The sequence below is a fragment of the Hyperolius riggenbachi genome, chromosome 2 (assembly GCF_040937935.1).
Source record: "Hyperolius riggenbachi isolate aHypRig1 chromosome 2, aHypRig1.pri, whole genome shotgun sequence".
In the NCBI taxonomy this organism is placed as follows: Eukaryota; Metazoa; Chordata; class Amphibia; order Anura; family Hyperoliidae; genus Hyperolius; species Hyperolius riggenbachi.
Window position 1 is genome coordinate 469727949 of NC_090647.1, and position 19718 is coordinate 469747666.

Below are 19718 nucleotides of genomic sequence, written 5' to 3' on the forward strand. Positions count from 1 at the left end.
GCCAATATGATTTTATAGTAAAGTTATTAAAAAATTCAGTTTGATACATTTATCAGGAGTACCATACAGGCAATATCAAGGGTACTAGTGGTAGGGCAGTAAAATGAGACCAATAAACCAACAGAGCTATTGGTTAATATATCTATTGTACTACCATGTTGAGATTGTAATGCCTGATAAAGTGTCACTGTTTTGACTGGCCTGAACAAGGTATCAATTTAAAGGGGCACTATGGCGAAACATTGTAAAATTGAAAATATGCGCAAACATAGACAAATAAAAAGGACGTTTTTTTCCAGCGTTAAATGAACCATAAATTACTTTTCTCCTATGTTGCTGCCACTTACAGTAGTTAGTAGAAATCTGACAGAAGCGACAGGTTTTGGACTAGTCCATCTCTTCATAGGGGATTCTCAGCAAGACTTTTACTCTTTATAAAGATATTCCCTAAAAAGGATTTAAACAATGACCAGCTGACCAGCTTTCCTGCTCGCTGCACAGGTTTTTGGCAGTTGGACAGAGCAACTGCCATCCACTAAGTGCTTTTGAAAATATATAAATCCCTGAAAATCCCCTATGAAGAGATGGACTAGTCAGATTCTTACAGATTTCTACTACCTACTGTAAGTGACAGCAACATAGAAGAAAAGTAATTTATGGCTCATTTTACTCTGGAAAAACATTTTTATTTGTTTATGTTTTCACATATTTTAAATTTTACAATTTTTTGCCATAGTGCTCCTTTAATGATGTAAGCCAGTTTTACATGTTGCAACATAGGTAACTAAAAATTATTGTTTTTCCTTACAGACATTAATGGATGTTTCAGTATTCAGAGTTGTTAAGTCCACATTAACTGGTCTACTGTTCTTTTTTATGAAAAACATTGTACATATAACTGTGCAAACTGTGCAAAGTATGTTGGCCAGTACCTATTCTATATCAACAAATACGGATGGAAGTGTTCTTCTCTTCTTTCCCTTTCCTTCTCTGCTACTCCATTCCAAGTGGACTGAGCACACAGGCTAGGCCAAACCTGTCTGTTCTTATGCACATTTGTTACTTGAAAGCTGGATGCTGGGCCAGAAGATCTCAATATGCTTTTCCAGCATTTGAAGCTCACAAGGTGTCTGAAAGTGCCACTGTGAATTATACCTAGTGTCCCTGATTGCTGCTTATGACACCCTAAGCTTCTGATCTTGTATATGCACATTCTGAAATCCTATGGGCTTTGGGAACTGTATATGTCCCCCTCAAGCCCAAATGAGAATGCATGGTCCTAGCAACTGGTCACTAGATGGTTGAAGACGGTGGGCTTGTACCATGACAGGAAGTTACTGGTTGTGTGTGAAGGTGTGATGGTGCTGCAGCAGCAGGATAGGAGTATAAGTCACAGATGGGACCAAGTGCTGGCAGTTTGTCTTCCAACGTGTTGATGGTCTTATTATTATTACTATTGCCATTGGTCTTATTGTTATGCATTTTCTGAATTCCTGATATTTTCTGCAGAACTTTACAGAGCACAGTGAATAATTAATTCCACAAACTGTCCCTCAAAGGAGCTCACAATCTAAGTTATAAACCAAAATCCCTACCTAGGGCCAATTTGGATAGAAAGCCAAAGAGTAGCTTTCTGAGGCTTTTTGCAAAAGGATGTTTTCCTGTGCCCTTAAGGACAGTTATAAAGTATGATCATAACAACATTTATGCAAGTAGGACGTAAAAAATAGCAATAAATCCCATCTCACATTTCCCAAAAAAAAGTAATGCTCAACAACTGTACTAGAGATGAAAACTAATGAACGCAATTAAAAACATAGCAACTCAGAAAGGGGAAAAAAACGTTTCCCAGAGTTCTTTGCAAATTTCGGTGACTGCATCAACACGATTCAGTGTATTTTTTTTTTCTCAGGGCAAAAGCAAAATGATTGCATAGCATTATCTTTTCCCATTTTGGAACCTTCCGTAAGGCAATTTCAAACTGGCACATTGAGCTCATTACATATTGCTAATATATTTCTCCTGCTATAATTCATTTTTGAGAATTCATTTTTTACATATACTGTTTAAGAAGGTTAATTTACACTCCTGCCCAGAACCAATAAATCAAAATATGCACCTAATAGAGAAATTACACTTGATTTAGAAGAATGGTATAATGGAAGTCCTTTCTGCCTGTCAATGTTTTTCTTTAACAATATTTCTCAAGTTATGGATTTTTCTTCCAGGTTTATTTTTTTATTTTTTTTTAGCAAGAACAGCAATCAAGTCATCCACATATGATAAAGGGGGCCAATCGGTCGATATGGGGGACACAACAGAGTAGGACTGTTGTCCCCCTGTCCTTAGCAACAAGACTGCATCTTCCCCAATATCCTGGTTGCTAGTGAAAGCCAGCATTTGATTGGCTGTCTCTGACAACCCTTGGGATTTTTACTAGTGCGGCAGTGTTATAGTTATTATATTGAGGAATAATGTATTTTCAACCCTGCCTATGTACCATAATCACAACGTAACTTTTAACAGTAATGCTCAGTACTGAAGCTCAGTATTGAAGGGTCCTCGTCCTCCTGACTAGAAAATCTGTATAAAAATTAAAATGCATATGGAAAATCACATCATAAAACCAGCTGAGGATGCCAAACAGGAGGGTTCACATTTCTACATGAGCTTGCAAGACTTGCTAGTTCTCTCAGCGGGTAAGTGGTTAAAAATGTTTGGAGAATGTGTTATAATCAATTCAGTCACTTGTGTTATTGTGCCTGTTTCCCGCTGCCTGAGCTCCTTAAAGACACAGAAAGCTGCCACCGAACAAGCGATAGTGAAGAATCAAGCTTCCCCCAGTGGAACATAAAGAGCTGCATTTAACCGATTTCTTTTTTTCCCAAGTCACTTTTATTTTCATGGTACGCTCATGATCTGCAATTACGATTTGCATTCTATTTATATAGTGTCACCGGCGTAGCGGATGCAGCCTTTTGCATAATCAACAGCTACGTATTTGGAACCTGGGAATGCTTATAAAGGTAATGAGTGCACTGGATAAGAATAGTAAATACAAGGAGCTAACTGTGCCTGCAACTGAGTGGGAAGAATCTGCATACTGAACCACGGTGATGCCTTTGAGTCTGAATGCATTCACAAGCCTGTCATTAGCTGATTCAGAAGGAAATCAGAGTATGAGGAGTGCATCACCCTCAGTACACACTGAACTTTCAGAGTTGATTCATCCAAGCCATATACACAAGGTGGCATGGATGGACACAACAGAACAATATTACTTTTTTTTTCAACATGAAAACTTACAATAGGAAAGTGGACTTGTTTTCAATCTTTTTTTTTTTTTTGAAAATAACTGTATAGAAAACATATATAATATACTTATCAGCACAAAAAAAGCACATAGATGACAAATAAATAGCTCTCCTTGTGTAAGAAGGGGAAACTCTAGATATTATCAAAATTAAAGTGAGCTCGAGGTGAGCGTTTTATGCTGGCTTCCATATTTATTTATTTTAAGCAATATCAGTTGCCTGGCTGTCCTGCTGATCCTCTGCCTCTAATACTTTCAGCCCGAACAAGCATATGTAAATCTATTTCTGACAATATTGTCAGAACTAACAAAATTAGCTGCATGCTTGTTTCTGGTGTACTTCAGACACTGCTGCAGCCAAATAGATCTGCAGTGCTGCCAGGCAACTGGCATTGTTTAAAAGGAAACAAATATGACAGCCTGCATATACCTCTAACCTCAGATTCACTTTAAATTAAATGACATGGTTAGACTGACATAGGATTGGCTGCCACAACTTGTTATTTATGAAGATGGATGTAAAGTACATTGGAGCCAAAGTGGAGTACTTTATACTTGCCAACAGCGACCAATCAGGTTTCAGCTGGTAAATCAAGCCTGGATTCTGACTGGTTCCCCTGGGCAACTGCACAACTCTTGCTCCAGTTCGCTTTGCACCTGCCACATCCTGCCTAATATAAATCCAACTCAGTGACAACAGCAACACAGTACTTAACTGATAAAGTTCAAAAGGCATCCTCATTAGGCACAAACATGTTTTTGGAACACAGGATGTAATTGCTTAACTTACAAGCCCTTTATCTGGCAACTTTGTTCCCCTGTTCTGTAGGACTACATCAACAACAAGAATAAACAATGTACAAGACACACTAAAAAGTCATGCAGCTAAATTGATCTTAGGCATAAACACTGTACTTATTTATACATTTCCAACAAGACCAGGCGAAAATCAATGCCCTACACATCAAAATGTAGAAGTGGACTCTTGCCAGGATGCCCCCAGTAATGTGCACTATTTACTCTCTTGTATAGTCTCACCCCATGCAACAGCCTGAGGAATCAGGATGCTAAGTTAACCGATAAGAAGAGTAGCTGAGGATATCTGCCCACCTAACAACAAACACAGAGAGCTCAACGTTTAAAACTTACCTGTTAAAATTAGGAGGGGGGAAAAGTAAGACATGAGCATTCCAATAGGCTACCGGGAATCAGGCACAAAATCCCATTCTCTTAAGCATATCAAGCCAGGCTGCAGCCTCCAGGTCGGGGAATGAGCATTGAGAGCTACTCTGTAGGCACACAGTGCTCTCTGGCTGCGTGCATTCTGTGTGTTTCACTACCTCCAGCTGTTTATATCAGTAACTAACCGAGCAGCAAGCTAGAAGCCCGAGTCCCGCACATGCTCAGTGCTGCCCTTCACTGCTGCTGCTGCTAGCCTCGCATACACAACTGCGGGGTCCTAGCGACTACTGCTGACCACAGAGCAGAGGATGCAGGGGAAGATGATCCAGTCTCCTCCGCTACAGCTGCGTCTCTCAGCTGTGGTACCCGGCCGATGCTGCACCTGTGCCCTGAGGATGCGGCTCTCTCTGTGTTTTATCACTTATACTAAAGGGGCATTTCTAGACTGCTCCACTTACAGTAGGAAAAAAAGACATAACATTCCTCTTTTTTCTGCAGTCCTGTCCATAAATCTCTATAAAATAATGTAATTAAGAACTCCAGGAAATAGGATACAGAGCTGGAGTTTTGATGCTGCCTGATGCAGCCAAGTGCATAGCAGTGTCATTAGCCATAATTAGACTTGTAATTAATTTTCTATTCATAATGTTTATAATTATCCTGTAATCAACGTCTCAGCTCTCTTAAAAAGAAAAAAAAATGTGAGCAAATGGATCAGCTGCATTAAGTGTATATATCTTAAAGGGAAAGATGATTTTTTTTCTTCTTTCACCAGAGAGCGTTGATCCATTCACATTAGCCCTCATTCAATTCATCAAGGGGGCTCACAACCTAATGCTCTTCCTCCCTCTCTAGGGCTTGTTCTAGGTAGAAGCCAATTAACCTTTACATATGTTTTGAGAGGTGAGAGAAAGCTCATATAAATGCAAGGGAATATACAACTTACAGGACATGACTAAATTTATTAGGGCCCCCTGCAAAAATGATAGCATGGGGCCCCCTTGGTCCCCAAACCCCATGAGGGTCATGTGATTGGGAGCTGGCGAATGGCAGCAGAGTGTGTTCTGTTGTGAAGCAGCATCTAGAAGCAAGAAACAATTACAGAAGCTCCCGCTACATGCTACTCTGCATGGCTGGAGGAGGTGGCAGGGATGTTTTTTGTGAGCGAATGGTAAGGATTTTTTTTTTTTGCTAATTAGCTATACTTGCGATTGGAGAGAGGGAGGAAAGCCTCTGGGCCCCCCTGCAATGACTGGGGTCGCAGGGGTGATTGCTATGCCCATGACAACTTACATGTAAAGTCTTTATTTTGATTTAAAGAAAACCCAAACCAATGGCTGAAAAAAGAGATTCACTTACCTGGGGCTTCTCCCAGCCCCCTGCAGCCGCCCTGTCCCGCGCCGGTCCTCTACGCTCTTCCATTCTCCCACCATGGACCGGTACGGGACAGGATGGCTGCAGGGGCCAGAGGGCTGGGAGAAGCCCCAAGAAAGTGAATCTCTTTTTCAGCCATTGGTTTAGGTACCCTTTAACCTCTCGAGGACCGCAGTGTTAAACCCCCCTAAAGACCAGGCCATTTTTTGTAAAATAGGCCACTGCAGCTTTAAGGCCAAGCTGCAGGGCCGGACAACACAGCAGCACACAAGTGATTCTCCCCCTTTTCTCACCATCAACAGAGCTTTCTGTTGGTGGGGTCTGATCGCTCCCCCATGTTTATTTTTTTTAACAAATATTTATTTTATTATTTTCATAATAAATTTGTCTATTTTTTTTTCCCTACTAAACCTGCCCTTCCTCCCCCCGCCAGCCAATCACTGTGATCAGCTGTCATAGGCTTCAGCCCAATCACCTCTAATCCCTGGAGGGGACAGCCATGTCACACGGCTGTCCCCAGTACAGCGCTGCCTTAGATCGCAGTGCTGTACATGCTAATTAGATGCTGTCTAACATTCTCCGAGCAGGGATCGCCGCTTGGAGATTGAAGGCGGAGTGGAGCAAAACAAAGCCCCAGGACTTTAAGGCGTGAATGCGGTCCTGGTGCTGCCAGATGCGGCCACGCCTATTGGCGTGACGCGGCCGGCAAGCAGTTAAGCTTGGTTCACACATAAATCTGTGCATTTCCAATCCAGTCCAGTACTGTCCTGTCAGCTTTGCATCAGTTTTCGATCAGTTTTACTGTGACTGGAAATGTACACCTTTTATGAGTGAACACACCCATAGAAACAGATACAAAACTGATACAAAACTGACAGGCAGGCCCGGATTTACATCACAGGAGCCTACAGGCACAGATGTTCTGGCACCCTAGACTTTGCCCTCCATGAACTTACAAACCCCCACCAAACTGCACTGCAAATGTGCTGTCACTTCTCCCTCACTTCCCTTGCCTGGTATAGGTAGCTACAGGTGCCCCTTAGTATTAGATAGCCAGAAGTCCCCTCAATGTTAATCAGCTAGAGGTACCCCCAAGTATTAGGTAGCTAGAGGTGCCCCTGACTGAAGGGAGACCTGGTCAGTAGAATGCTTAGCACCAGGGTCGGAGCTATCATAGGAAAAAATAGGCAATTGCCCCAGGGCCCCAGAGCCTGAAGGGGCCCCCAAGGTGTCCCTCCCCATCCTAATGGTAGCTCCCCAGGGACTCTGCAGAGTCTTTGGCGGAGTAGCGTCTCATCTGTGCTGGCGGGCAGGTAAGACACTACACTGACATAGACACTGCAAAGGTCCTAGGGAGCACATTAGGTTGGGAGGTGATTGGGGGAAGGTCAGCAGCCAGCTCAGGGGCCCAGGAGTGAAATTTGGCTGCAACAAAGGGCCCCTAATGATGCTTTTTGGTCGGGGGGTCTCTTGGGGGGCCCCCAGGCTAATTTTGCCCTAGGGCCCAATTGTTACTTGAACCGGCCCTGCTCAGCACTCTGCATAGGGAAGGAGAGAGGGAGACACTAGGGGAGGGGAGTAAGCCACATTTCCATCATCAGGCACCTGTAGGCAAGTGCGGAGATGCCGCCACAACAGGGAGCGGCATGGCGGCTATCTCCGCGTCTCAGCCGGCGGTTTCCGCCGCGCGGGTATATGATGGAATTGTGCCTGGGACTGTGGTAAATAAGAGGGAGGCCGCCGCAGCGCTGAGCGGCATGGCGGCTGTCCCCGCGTCTCAGCCAGCGGCCTTCGCCGCATTGTTACATGATGGAACTTTGCCTGGTCCCTCAGTCTCACATAGACTGAGGTCAGGATCTTTATTCAAGCAAAAGGGGAGTCAGCTGATCAGCCGGTCAGCTGACTCCAACACTGATCCTTATTGGCTGAGTGACTGGGGAGGTGCTAAAGAGCGCTCCTAGTATATATAGAACATGCCTGTTAGTTGTTCCTCGTCTGCTGTTGCATATGCTACGTGTTAGCACTCAGACCCATAGTCAGATCCGAAGGTGTGCTAGAACAAGCAGGAGCTGGGGATCCACACTTAGCCAGATTCTGTTGATAGCTTAAAGTACTAATTGAATTGTATTATTTGTTATGACCCTCTGCTAGCCTTGACTACTCTTCTGTCTTGTGATTCTGTGCCTTTGCCTATCTGATCCAGTTGCCGACTTAGCTTATCCCTCACTCTGATTTTGTATTCTACCTTTGTACCGTATCTGTCCGTGTGTTGCCGAACCTTCTTGTCTGACTCTTCTGCCCTCACCAGTGAGCTTAGTCCTGGTGAGGGACTCTCAGTTTAGTAATCATTTAGTAATTAGTAGATAGCTGCAGTACAGTCTGAATCACCTGCTCCTCAGGTAGATAGCTGCAGTACAGTATTAATCACCTGCTCCTCAGGTTGATAGCTGCAGTATAGTCTGATTCACCTGCTCCTCAGGTGACCTGCTATTACAGTACTGTTTGTATCTCCTGTCCCTCAGGGGATCACCTGCTGCAGTACAGTTTGAATCACTCGCTCCTCGAGTGATCACTCTATATTGTCTTACTGTGTATCACCCGGTCCTCGGGTGAACCTATATCACTACTCCTCTGTGTCTCCAGCCTGCTGGAGTACTGTTTACTGTGTTCTTTAGAGATACCCCCTTCTACCAGCTCCTCTGGGATAGTGGGTATCTCTATCAATATTTACTGTTGCACCAAACACTATCTTACACCTGAGTGTCCTGTGTCTTGCTATACTTGTATTATTGGTGATTCTGCAGATCACCACATAATCAGGTATAACATCTGTATTATTGGTGATACTGCAGATCACCAATAATCGGAAAATCTGTTCTTGCTGACACCAATCGTTACATGTAGATTGTTTTGGGATACGAAGTTGTTCACTTGTGGCTCCCCAGTTTGGGTATGCAAATCTTGATAACAGTTAAGGCTCAGGATATATATTGAAGATATTGGTAGAACTGTGTGAGGGGAAGAAGAGATGCTGAGGTTTCCAACGGCAGTGACAGGTGAGGTGTGCTTGTGGCTTCCGCTTGTATCACTCTGCTCATCCCCAGGCTAGGGGGATTGATGGGGGAGGAATAGACGCTCCTTCTGGGCGCTGCGCTCAGAGGCCCCCTTCCCAGCCTCCCCATTGGCCCAGCCCTGATTGGAGGGTACAAGTAAGCAACAAACAGAGGAAGGAGGAGAGGGAAAAAAGTCCCCTATATACTCCATGTATCAAAACATATATTATATAACATGTTATCTTCCTCCCTTGCCACCCCCTTATCTCCCCCCCCCCCCCTGTCCACATCCTATTATTCCAAGCAAGGAAAAAAATAATGAGCTAAGCTATTTACAATCCAGACTGGTGTAAATTTGTAGGGTAAGCCAAGGAATCATGTCAATATACCCAAATTATTTTTTCACACCTAAATACTCTGCCTTCACATCTAAGAACTCCGCCTTCTGCAACTTACATAATCAATGGGCCCTCCCTATGTTCTCTACATATTATACCTCTTACCAATTGTTATGGCTTCAGGATACCATTCTGTGACCCCTACTGCAAGGATGTCCATTAACCTAAACAGGTCCGGCAGCTCATTGGGTGTCACAGCACAAAGTTGAGAGGGCCCCTCCTGATGGATAAGGAAAAAAGGTGCCCCCAACGAAACACCATCCCCTCCTTCTGTAGCACCTGGAGAAAAGGTCTTAGAGCTCTCCGATTCTGCAGTGTTGAGGCAGAACTGAATAACCTTATCCTCGTATGTGATCTTACCTCTAGGCAGCCACCATAATCAATTTCTTTTCCGTATGGTAATGGAGAAGGTAGATTATATCCCTAGGTAGGTCTGTGCCTGTCAGGGCCAGCTTTATGGCCCAATGTATCCTGTCCATCAAGATCTTCTGCTCATCCTGTCTCCCCAGCACCCTACTGAAGATAGCTTGCATGCTGGCCTGCAAATTTTCCTGCCTAACTGCTTCCTGCAAGCCCCAGATTCTAATGTTACTCCTCCTGGAGTGGTTTTGCTAGTCCTCGAGCTGTGAGCATAGCGCAATATTTATCGTAGCCTTTTCCTTTTCAACTCCACTACATCAGCCTCAGCCTTAGTCAGCTGCATATCCAGCTGGTCTATTTTAGCTCTAATTAGCTGATAACCTGGCATTGCCCGGGCATGTATTTGGCTGCTGTTGGCTCTGCCCACTTTTTCTAACCCTAACACACAAACACTCTATTAATAAGTTTGTGAGCTTTGGGGTCCTTGGCATCAATAATTTGTATTTTCCCATTGAAATGAAACAAATCTGATTGACTGTTTGTGGCTCCACCCCCTTTTCTGAATTTGAACCCCAGTCACCCAACGACCAAGTTTGGGGACTCTGGCTTGATTACTGTGATAATGACAGCCGTTTACATTTTTTTCCATTGACACGAATGGGTGAAATCTGATTGGCTGTTTGTAACTCTGCCCAGGTGTGCATGGGGGACGCGAGACCTTGCAGATGTGTTTGAGGAAATGGCATACTCTCCCAGTGCTGGGATTCCTTTCCTGTGGGCTCCTGTAGCACCCAGAGACCCAGAGAATGTCTAGTTTGTATTGAAAATCCCCCCCCCCCCCCCCACTTGGCTAGCAGACTCTTAGAAGGGGTAGAAAATTGTTGTAGAAAATTTGGAGGTAAAAAGAAGCAAGCAAAATGACCGGGGCTATGACATGATATGGGCAGAGCTATCTAGTGTAGCATTGTAATTCAAAGTCAGTGGGCCCAACTTTCCTCCTGTAAAAAGCAGTAAGAAAGCTGCGTATCCTCATGAAATGGCGGAATGGGAGATTCGCATCATAGATGTGCAGACTATAAATCTGCAAAAACTGTGATTGTGCCAATATGGATCAAATCTCTAAGGAATGCTATGAAGAATTAAGTTTTGTGGGCAAAAAGGGGTCAAACTCAGTGCTACCAAGAAGTACCTAATAAAGTTTCTAGCAAAATATAGTAATTTTTCTGTAATTGTGTTTCTCTTGTTACATGTATTATCATACCATGTAGTAATCATGACCCCCCAGAATGTTAATACTGCAACAATAACCCAAACGTAGCAAATACAGCTACTTAGATCATCAAACAATAAATGTGACAAACGTTACCTCCGAAACATGCAATGCAGCAAACATTGCCTCTGATACATGCAGAGCAGCTAACGTTACCTCCGACACATGCAATGTGGAAAATGTTACCTCCAACTCATGAAATGTGGCCATCTTTACCTTCCACACATGAAAAGTAGAGGGAGAAAAACTGGGTGCTGGGTTGGAGAAATGTGTGCTGAGAGGTAGAAATTCTAGGTGCTGGATGGGAGAAATGATGGGTGCTGGGTGGGAGAAATACTGTTTTCTGGGTGGAAGAAATGCTAGGTGCTGGGTAGGAGAATGGCTGGGTGGGAGAAATACTGGGTGCTAAGTGGGAAAAATGCTGGGTGGGAGAAATGCTAGGTGCTGGGTAGGAGAATCGCTGGGTGGTAAAAACACTGGGTGCTGAGTGGGAAAAATGCTGGGTGGGAGAAACGCTGGGTGTTGGGTGGGCGAATCACTGGGTGGGAGAAACACTGGGTGCTAGGTGGGAGAAAAACTTGGTGGAAGAAATGCTGGGTGGGAGAAACCCTGGATGCTGAATGTGAGAAACACTTTGGGCTCTATTCATAAAACTTCTGAGCCGGAAAAAATCCTGGAGGTAAAATACCGCAGCGGTATTTCACAGTTCTGGGTGGTCATTCAAAGAAATCTTGAAAGCTGCGATGCAAGAGCGGAGATCTCCCGCTGAAAGCTGGCGGTAAGCTGTCGGAAGGCATGCGGAAACACTTCAGCCGGCAGAGTCCCTCCGTGCACTGCTCTCTCTGGGAGGTCTGTTCCATTCACTAGTATGTAATCCGCAAAATCAGAGGAAGCGGTATTTCCCGTCCTCATACCGCTTCCTCTAATCTTTATGAATGGCCATTTTGTTACTTTTTTCTAGATAAATCTAGAAAAACACTGGAGAAGGCGGAAATTTCTCGCTCTGCTGGGGGATTGTAGATTTTCATGCGGGAACAGCTTTTATGAATGCCCACTTTGCTAAATGGACGGGAAAATCCGCTGTTTTGAGCGGAAAACTTGCGGTAAGGTTTTATGAATAGAGCCCTTTGTGCTGGGTGGGAGAAGTGCTGTGTGGGAGAATCAAAGGGTGATGGTGGGAGGAACAATAGGTGCTGGTGGGGTGGGTGGGATGAACAATGGGTGCTGGTGAGGGACAAACACATTATTATTATTATTTATTGTATTTATAAAGCGCCAACATATTACGCAGCGTTGATGAGAAGGGTGTACTTGCCGGTAATTGTAGTAAAATTAAGAAGGACACACTAAGGGAGGGGGGAGGCCCTGCCAAGGCTTACAATCTAAAGGGTGGGGGACACATACCTACTTTACTCTGGTTGGGTGGCGGGGACAGCAAAAGTACTTGGCATGGACGATTTTCTGTATCTCCCTAAGCCAAACAACAGCTGCATGCTCCTTCCATGCTACCTACTGTGACTTCCGGGCTCTGGGTCCCGCCTCCCCCAGCACCACAGGCAGCTAATATTGCAAATTACACTCCCCTGGCCAGCCCCACTTGCGTCCCTCATGTGCCTGACTGTCACTCACCTCTGTCTTAGAGGTGAGTGACAGTCAGGCACATGATGGACGGAGGTAGAGCTGGCCAGGGGAGTGTAATTTGTCACCCTCTCTCTGTCTGTTGCCTAGAGTGCCCCACCCCGCTATCCCCCATAGGTTCACCACTGGGCCTAGGTGTGAAGTGGTTGAGTGTACCTCATACCCTACCCTAGGGTGCCTATGGCCAAAAATATGAAAACAATGTTGGACCTATTCAGCCATAGAATGCGAGTAATGCTACACTCACCTGAGTATCTTTATGTGTCATTTCCAATAAATTGGGCTCTAATCCTCTGAAAAAAAGTGACTCTTGAGCCACAAAATGTGCATCTGCAACATAAACTGAACTTAACTGCCATATGATGTAATGTAGGATGCTGGAGCTATAATTCTATGGGTCTCATTCAATTAGGTTTCCTCACAGGAGATGTTTTCACAACTCATCAGTAAAAATCCATTTTATGTTCCCAGTGGGGAAGAGAATATTGATATGAATTTTTATCTACTGAACCTGTTAGTACTTTTTCATTTGCTAGGTGTTGAAAAGTTATTTTGTAAATAAAATGAAATCTGATCTCCTGGGAGAAAACTCAAAAGAAAAGTTAATTGAATAAGAGGCTATAACAGCAGAACAATTTGTATAAATATAGAGCCTTTGGAATATTACATTTTACAATGTTTAAGGGCTAATTCACAACGCTCAGTTGTATTGCAGAATAAATCTGCATGTCATCTCACTGCCCATACAATTCTATGGGGCTGTTTACAGCAATGCATTGTAATGGATCTCGTTATCCTAACTCGCTGCATGCAAGGTTTGTATTAAGCCTATGTTTGTACAGTTTCCGTTATCCCATGTTCCCTTACAATGGGTAGTGAAAATCAAAGAGATCTAACAGGTTTTGGAGTCGTCTATCTCCTCATGGATAAGTCTAAGGATTTTCTCTATTTTCAAATTTGCTCAGTCCAACTCCTAAAATAGTTTGCAAAGGAGTAGGCAAGCTGGCTGGCATCTTTGTTTAGATCCTTTTCGGGTTTGCTTTTATAAAGAATAAAGGAGATACTAAGAATCCTCAAGAGGAAATGGATTAGTGCAAAATATGTCAGCTATCAGAATTTTACTGCCTACTGTAAGTGAAAGCAACATAGGAGAAATACTTCTCTAGTGCATTTTAATCTGGGAGAAATGTACTTCTTTATAAGGTGTTTTACAGTGTCTGTTAACCTATTTTGGTTCCTGGACGTAGATTCTACGTCCAGGAACCATGCGCGCTACCGCGCGCTCCCGCGGCCGAACGCGCGCGTGCACGCACACTCCCGGCCATGGATTCGGTAGCCAGGGAATCAATGTATCGGGCTATGGTGCCCGATCATTGATTCCTCTCCCCCGCTGAAAAAGCGACAGCTTCTCTCGGAAGCTGCGCCTTTTCTGGCCGTTCCCTTCCCGATGCGTCACTGTAAGCGTATGTTACGCTTAGAGTGACGTCATGTAAACAAACTCATGGCCGCCATCTTGTGGCCAAAAAGTAATACTACACCTGTAAAAAAAAAAATTTAAATTAACACACATTTACATTATAAATCTATTGTTTACCTCCCACCCTCCCAAAACTACCCAAATAAAATGTTTACTATAAAAAAAAAAACATTACAATAAAAAAAAAACATGTAAATATTTACCTAAGGGTCTAAACTTTTTAAATATCAATGTAAAGATGAAATATTTCTATATTTTTTTTATTTTAAACTTGTAAATAGTGATAGATGCAAAACGGAAAAAATGCACCTTTATTTCCAAATAAAATATTGTCGCCATACATTGTGATAGGGACATAATTTTAACGGTGTAATAACCAGGACATATGGGCAAATACAATACGTGAGTTTTAATTATGGAGGCATGTATTATTTTAAAACTATAATGGCTGAAAACTGAGAAATAATGCATTTTTTCCGTTTTTTCTTATTCTTCCTGTTAAAATGCATTTACAGTAAAGTGGCTCTTAGCAAAATGTACCCCCCAAAGAAAGCCTAATTGGTGGTGGAAAAAACAAGATATAGATTAGTGCATTGTGATAAGTAGTGATAAAGTTATAGGCTAATGAATGGGAGGTGAACATTTCTTACGTGAAAACGACGGAACCTGAATGGAAAGAGAATGAAAGAAATGAAAGAATGAAAGAGCACTGTTGAACATCCACTTCAGCTCTGTTTTGGGCTGCTGCTGGGGGTGGGAATCTTTGATTGTGGTGGTGGTGAGGGGGGGGGAGGGTTATGTTGTGGGTATTATGTTACTGCACTGTTAATTTACTCCTGATAATGCCTGTTTAGAATGAAAAATGTAGTGTCTAACACTTGCACTGTACATATTTGTCACCCCTTCTAGTTGATTCTCACCATTTGTTACGTTACCTTCTGTGAAGGAATAGTGCTGTACAGTGTTCCCATGCTATCAGCCTTTGGGCAATTTCGAACACATGTCTAATAATATATTTGTGTGTGGTAGACCACCCTATTACATACTACCTGGCCGAATACATACCACTCTGGTACGCTGGCTGATGCTCTACCATCACTAACTTGCACTTCTCTCTATTAGAATTCATAATGTATATTTATCCTTTAGGGCTTGTTCACATCTAGGGCGTTTTCGTTTTTTTTAAAGCGCCGGCGATTATTAAAATCGCCCTAAAAGCGCTTGTGTGATGATTCCCTATGAGAGTGTTCACATCTTAGTGGTTCGATTCTGATCTGCTCACCAAAGTGCTGCCTGTACCATTTTCGGGGCGATTTGCCTCAATGGAAGGTATAGGGAAATCGCAAAGCTCTTGAAAAAGCGCTTTGTATAGCAATTTCCCCAGCGCTTTCGTGAATAAATACATTGGGCTTGATTTACAAAGCGGTGTTAACCCAGTTAGCACGCCTAAAAACTTTTAGGCGTGATAACTATAGCACTAACTTGGCTAGCACCGCTGTGTACACCTGATCGCTTGCAAAGTCCCGTGCGCAAAACTTTGTGCGTGCAATGGGAAACGTCGCATCACGATGCCCCTATAAAGTCGCATGGGGTGCGACTTTAATGGTGCATGATGCGGCATTAAAGTTACACCCCATGCGACCTTATAGGGGCATCGGGTGCGCTGTTAAAGTCGCACCGCAATGTGACGTTTCGCGCGCACCGCACGGTGCTGCGCGCGAGTGTTAATTATCATGCCCAAAGTGTGTTTGGGCAAGATAAGGGGCTTTTCACAAGCTTGCTAACACTTAGCACTGCTTTGTGAATCAGGCCCATTGTATTTATTCATTATCGGGTGAAAGAGTTCATTTTCTGACTGACGTCAGGAAGTGAAAAAAAAAATCGATCTGCAAAAGCGCTTTTCTAAGCGCAAAGCGCAGGGAAAAGCGGGGGGGGGGGATCTTCATAAATCGCTCAGTGCTTGTGATAGCACTGGCAATTTATGATGTGAACAAAGCCTAAGGGACTACACACTAATGAGGGCCTAATAGAGGGAATAGTTACACCCCACCGCCTATCTGGATGTGTGGAGTGGATCAGCAAAGACCTCCCCTGGATAGAATCCCTAGAATCTCTTTTTGTCCTTCCTAAAGGAAGCCGTTGGTGAGACTTCCCTAACCAGTCAGTCTCCATTATATGAGGCTAATTTCAACAGTGCATGTATTCAACTGTTTTTAAAGTGTACCTAAGATATTGGATAAGAAAGATTCAGCCACAATCAGCCCCAGTAACTGGCTCAGTCGGGCTCTTCTGCGCATGCATGGATGGCCGCACATGCACATAAGAGCCTGGCTGGCGTGACTGAGACAGATTAACAGGGCTGATTGCGGCTGAGAGGAGGCAACCGGGAGGATGGCGAGGGATGCAGCGATGCTGATGGGACTGGGGAAAGCCCTGGGTAAGTATAAAATCTTTCTTATCGATTATCTCAGGTTTCCTTTAATGAGTCAATATAGAATAAAGACCATTACATATCAGTGATTTATACTGTATCACTTCTATTGTACATTAAGGTTCGGTCCTGATGGACAAGTTGTGGCTATTATATTTACCTGTACAACCTTTTTCAGTTTGTTTGCAGTTAAAGTGTGTGTGTACGCATGTATTTTACATTTTGCAATTTTTAGCGATAGTGGTCCTTTAAGGGGTCAAAGCAGTGCTGTACACAAGAGGTTAATAAATATATCAAATTATTGTTTTGTTAACCACTTAAGGACCAGGCCATTTTGCGCTGATCTGTGCAGCGTAGGCTCTCCAGCCCACAGCACAGATCAGCAGACAGCCAGGGCGACCAGACTTCCCCCCCTTTTTTCCCCACTAGGGGGATGTCCTGCTGGGGGGTCTGAACGCCACCGGCTATTTTCGTTTAGCGGGGGTGGGGGCTCCTCAAAGCCCCCCTCCGCAGTGATTTCCGCCCTCCCTGTGCTTACCTCCCTCCCCTCCTTCCCCTGGGCGGCGCAGGACGGAGATCCGCCTATTAGACTGCAGCGATCCCCGGCCAATCAGAGGCTGGGGATCGCCGATCTCCTTTACGTCGCTGCTGCGCAGCAGTGCCGTATGGTGTAAACAGCGGGGATGTCTTCCCCGCATGTTTACAATTAGCCTGCGAGCTGAGATCGGAGGCTCGCAGGCTGTTCACGGAGACACCCTCCGTGAACCTATCGGCGTTAACCGTGAACCTATCGCGTTAGGCGGTCGTTAAGTGGTTAATCAGATGCAAATCGTTACACTTTTACTACTTTCAGAAATGTAACAATACCACCTATTCATAGTATTCTTATCCATGTTTAAAGGGAACCTAAACTGAGAAGGATATGGATTTTCCCTTTTAAGATAATACCAGTTGCCTGACTCTCCTGCTGATCCTGTGTCTCTAATACTTTTAGCCACAGCCCCTGAACAAGCATGCAGATCAGGTGCTCTGACTGAAGTCAGACTGAATTAGCTGCATGCTTGTTGCAGGTGTGTGATTCAGTCACTACTGCAGCAAGAGAAATCAGCAGGACTGATAAGCAACTGGTATTGTTTAAAAGGAAACATCCATCTCCCTCTCAGTTTAGGATCCCTTTAATAAATATTGAGCAGCAGACCATTAAGTACATTTTGTGTTACCAAGCCTACTAAACCCTAGAAAAAAAATGGTGGACCATCTCTGAAAAGTTTTGAAAACGTATCCTCTTCCGTTTCATCATATTACTGTACGTGAAAAATTTACATTACAATATTGTGTTGTATTTACAGTGCATGTTATTTAGTGTTTCTGCATCTGATGCATTTACATATGTCCTTTACAACCTTACAAAACAAAAACTCCCACAGCCAAGGTGAAACATAGGCTCTTGAAATTCTTTGTAGGTGGAAAGGTGGATTTTGAGATGCTTCATTCTTTCTTTTGATATATTTGGAATTTTATCCACACAAAGTAAGTTATTTGTTCTTGTTCTCTGTACCTTGACCTTTTGCATCTTTAGCTACTTCATGACCATAAGAAAACACTTACAACACATTAAGCTTTATTATAATGTGACTAGCAGTATACAATGCAATGTTCTATTGTATGCAGAAGAAATCTCCGGGGGTAAAGCACACCTTTGAGATAATTTAAAGGCTTAGTACAGCTTAACCCTTAAAGGTGCGTACACACGCACTATTGTAATAAACAACGGGTTCCGTCGAACCCTCCCGTGGCGTGGTTGTTCTGCTGACAGTAGCATGTGAGTACAGGCTGTCGGCAGACTGATAAGACTGTTTTTGGCCGATCCGCCCGGCGGATCAGTCAGAAACAGTCTTATCTGTCTGCCGACAGCCTGTACTCACGTACTACCATCGACAGAACGACCGCACCGTCTGACGGACCCATCGTTTGTTACAATAGTGCGTGTGTACGCACCGATACCCGAGGTGACATGTGACATGATGAGATAGACATGGGTATGTACAGTGCCTGGTACACAAATAACTATGCAGGGCTCCTTTTTTACTTTCTCTGCATGAAAGAGTTAAATATCAGGTATGTAAGTGACTGACTCAGTCCTGACTCAGACAGGAAGCAACTACAACGTGACCCTCACTGATAAGAATGTAGTGAGATGTGGGTGTCAAGGCACCCTCTAGGAAAAAGGCACAGGAGACAAAAGTGGGAGCCTAATGGTGTAGTATGTCAAAACAATTGGAAATTGTTGAAAGTAAGATACTATTCACAAAGGTGGGTTGCAGAGGGGCAACCGACCACAGGAAGCAGGTGGAGACAATAAACCCAACTCCACTCGGGGTGGTCACTGGGGACCTGGCTGCGGTCGCTCTCCTTGGTGAAAGAAAGGAGATAGATGTCCACCGTGGTGCAGAACACATGTGTTCTATCTCCACCCCTCAAACGGGTGATGTATGGGGGTGAAAATTGCACAATTAGGGTGAAAGAGGCGCCCTGGTGTTATATAAAAGCATTTAAAAACTGTTTAAAATGACAAGAAATTTAAGCTGGCTTACCTTAATGACAATAAAAATCAATTTGCTGAATCTATCATTTAGTTTGGCACTGTTATTGGCCATGAGGAATTTGGTCCAGACCCGCGAAATGCGTTGCTTGTGCTACTAACAAAAACCTTTGTCATTGAGGTAGGCCACCCCAAGTTTCTTGTCATTTTAAACTGTTTTAAAATGCTTTTATATAACACTAGGGTACCTCTTTCACCCTAATTGTGCTCACTGATAAGAAATTCAAACTATAAAACACTTTCCTAGCAGAAAATGGCTTCTGAGAGCATGAACAAGATAAAAAGGTTCAATAGTTCATAGATTTTAGCTCTGGCATACTTCATTGAATGTGTCATTGAGCAAAAACAATAAAACAGTTAAAACTTAAAAAGTAGATTTAAACATAAAATAAAACAGTGGAATATCTTCAAAAGTCATTTTTAGGAGAAGGAAGATAGATACAATCAATATTTCATTAGTTTATTTTCGTCTCGGCTGTTCTTTAAATATAAGGCAACAGTGGACTCTGTAGGAAATCACTCCTTTCATAAGGTCTAAATTTTTATTCACCACTTCACAAAAGATGAGCATGTTGGTGAGACAGGACCTGACCTTAGTAAAAAAAAAAAAAAAAAAAAAA

The 19718-nt window shown here is 43.4% G+C and overlaps 1 protein-coding gene across 3 annotated transcripts in view; it reads right to left on the bottom strand.

The window, feature by feature from the left end:
• The window catches only part of WSCD1 (WSC domain containing 1), a 220917-nt gene extending 216240 nt beyond the window's left edge, over positions 1 to 4677 (bottom strand). For all 3 annotated transcript variants that reach the window (XM_068270212.1, XM_068270210.1, XM_068270211.1), the window contains exon 1: positions 4463 to 4677. The gene's annotated coding sequence lies outside the window, so the exon portion shown is untranslated. The remainder of the gene's footprint in view (positions 1 to 4462) is intronic.
• Positions 4678 to 19718: the final 15041 nt, after the last annotated feature.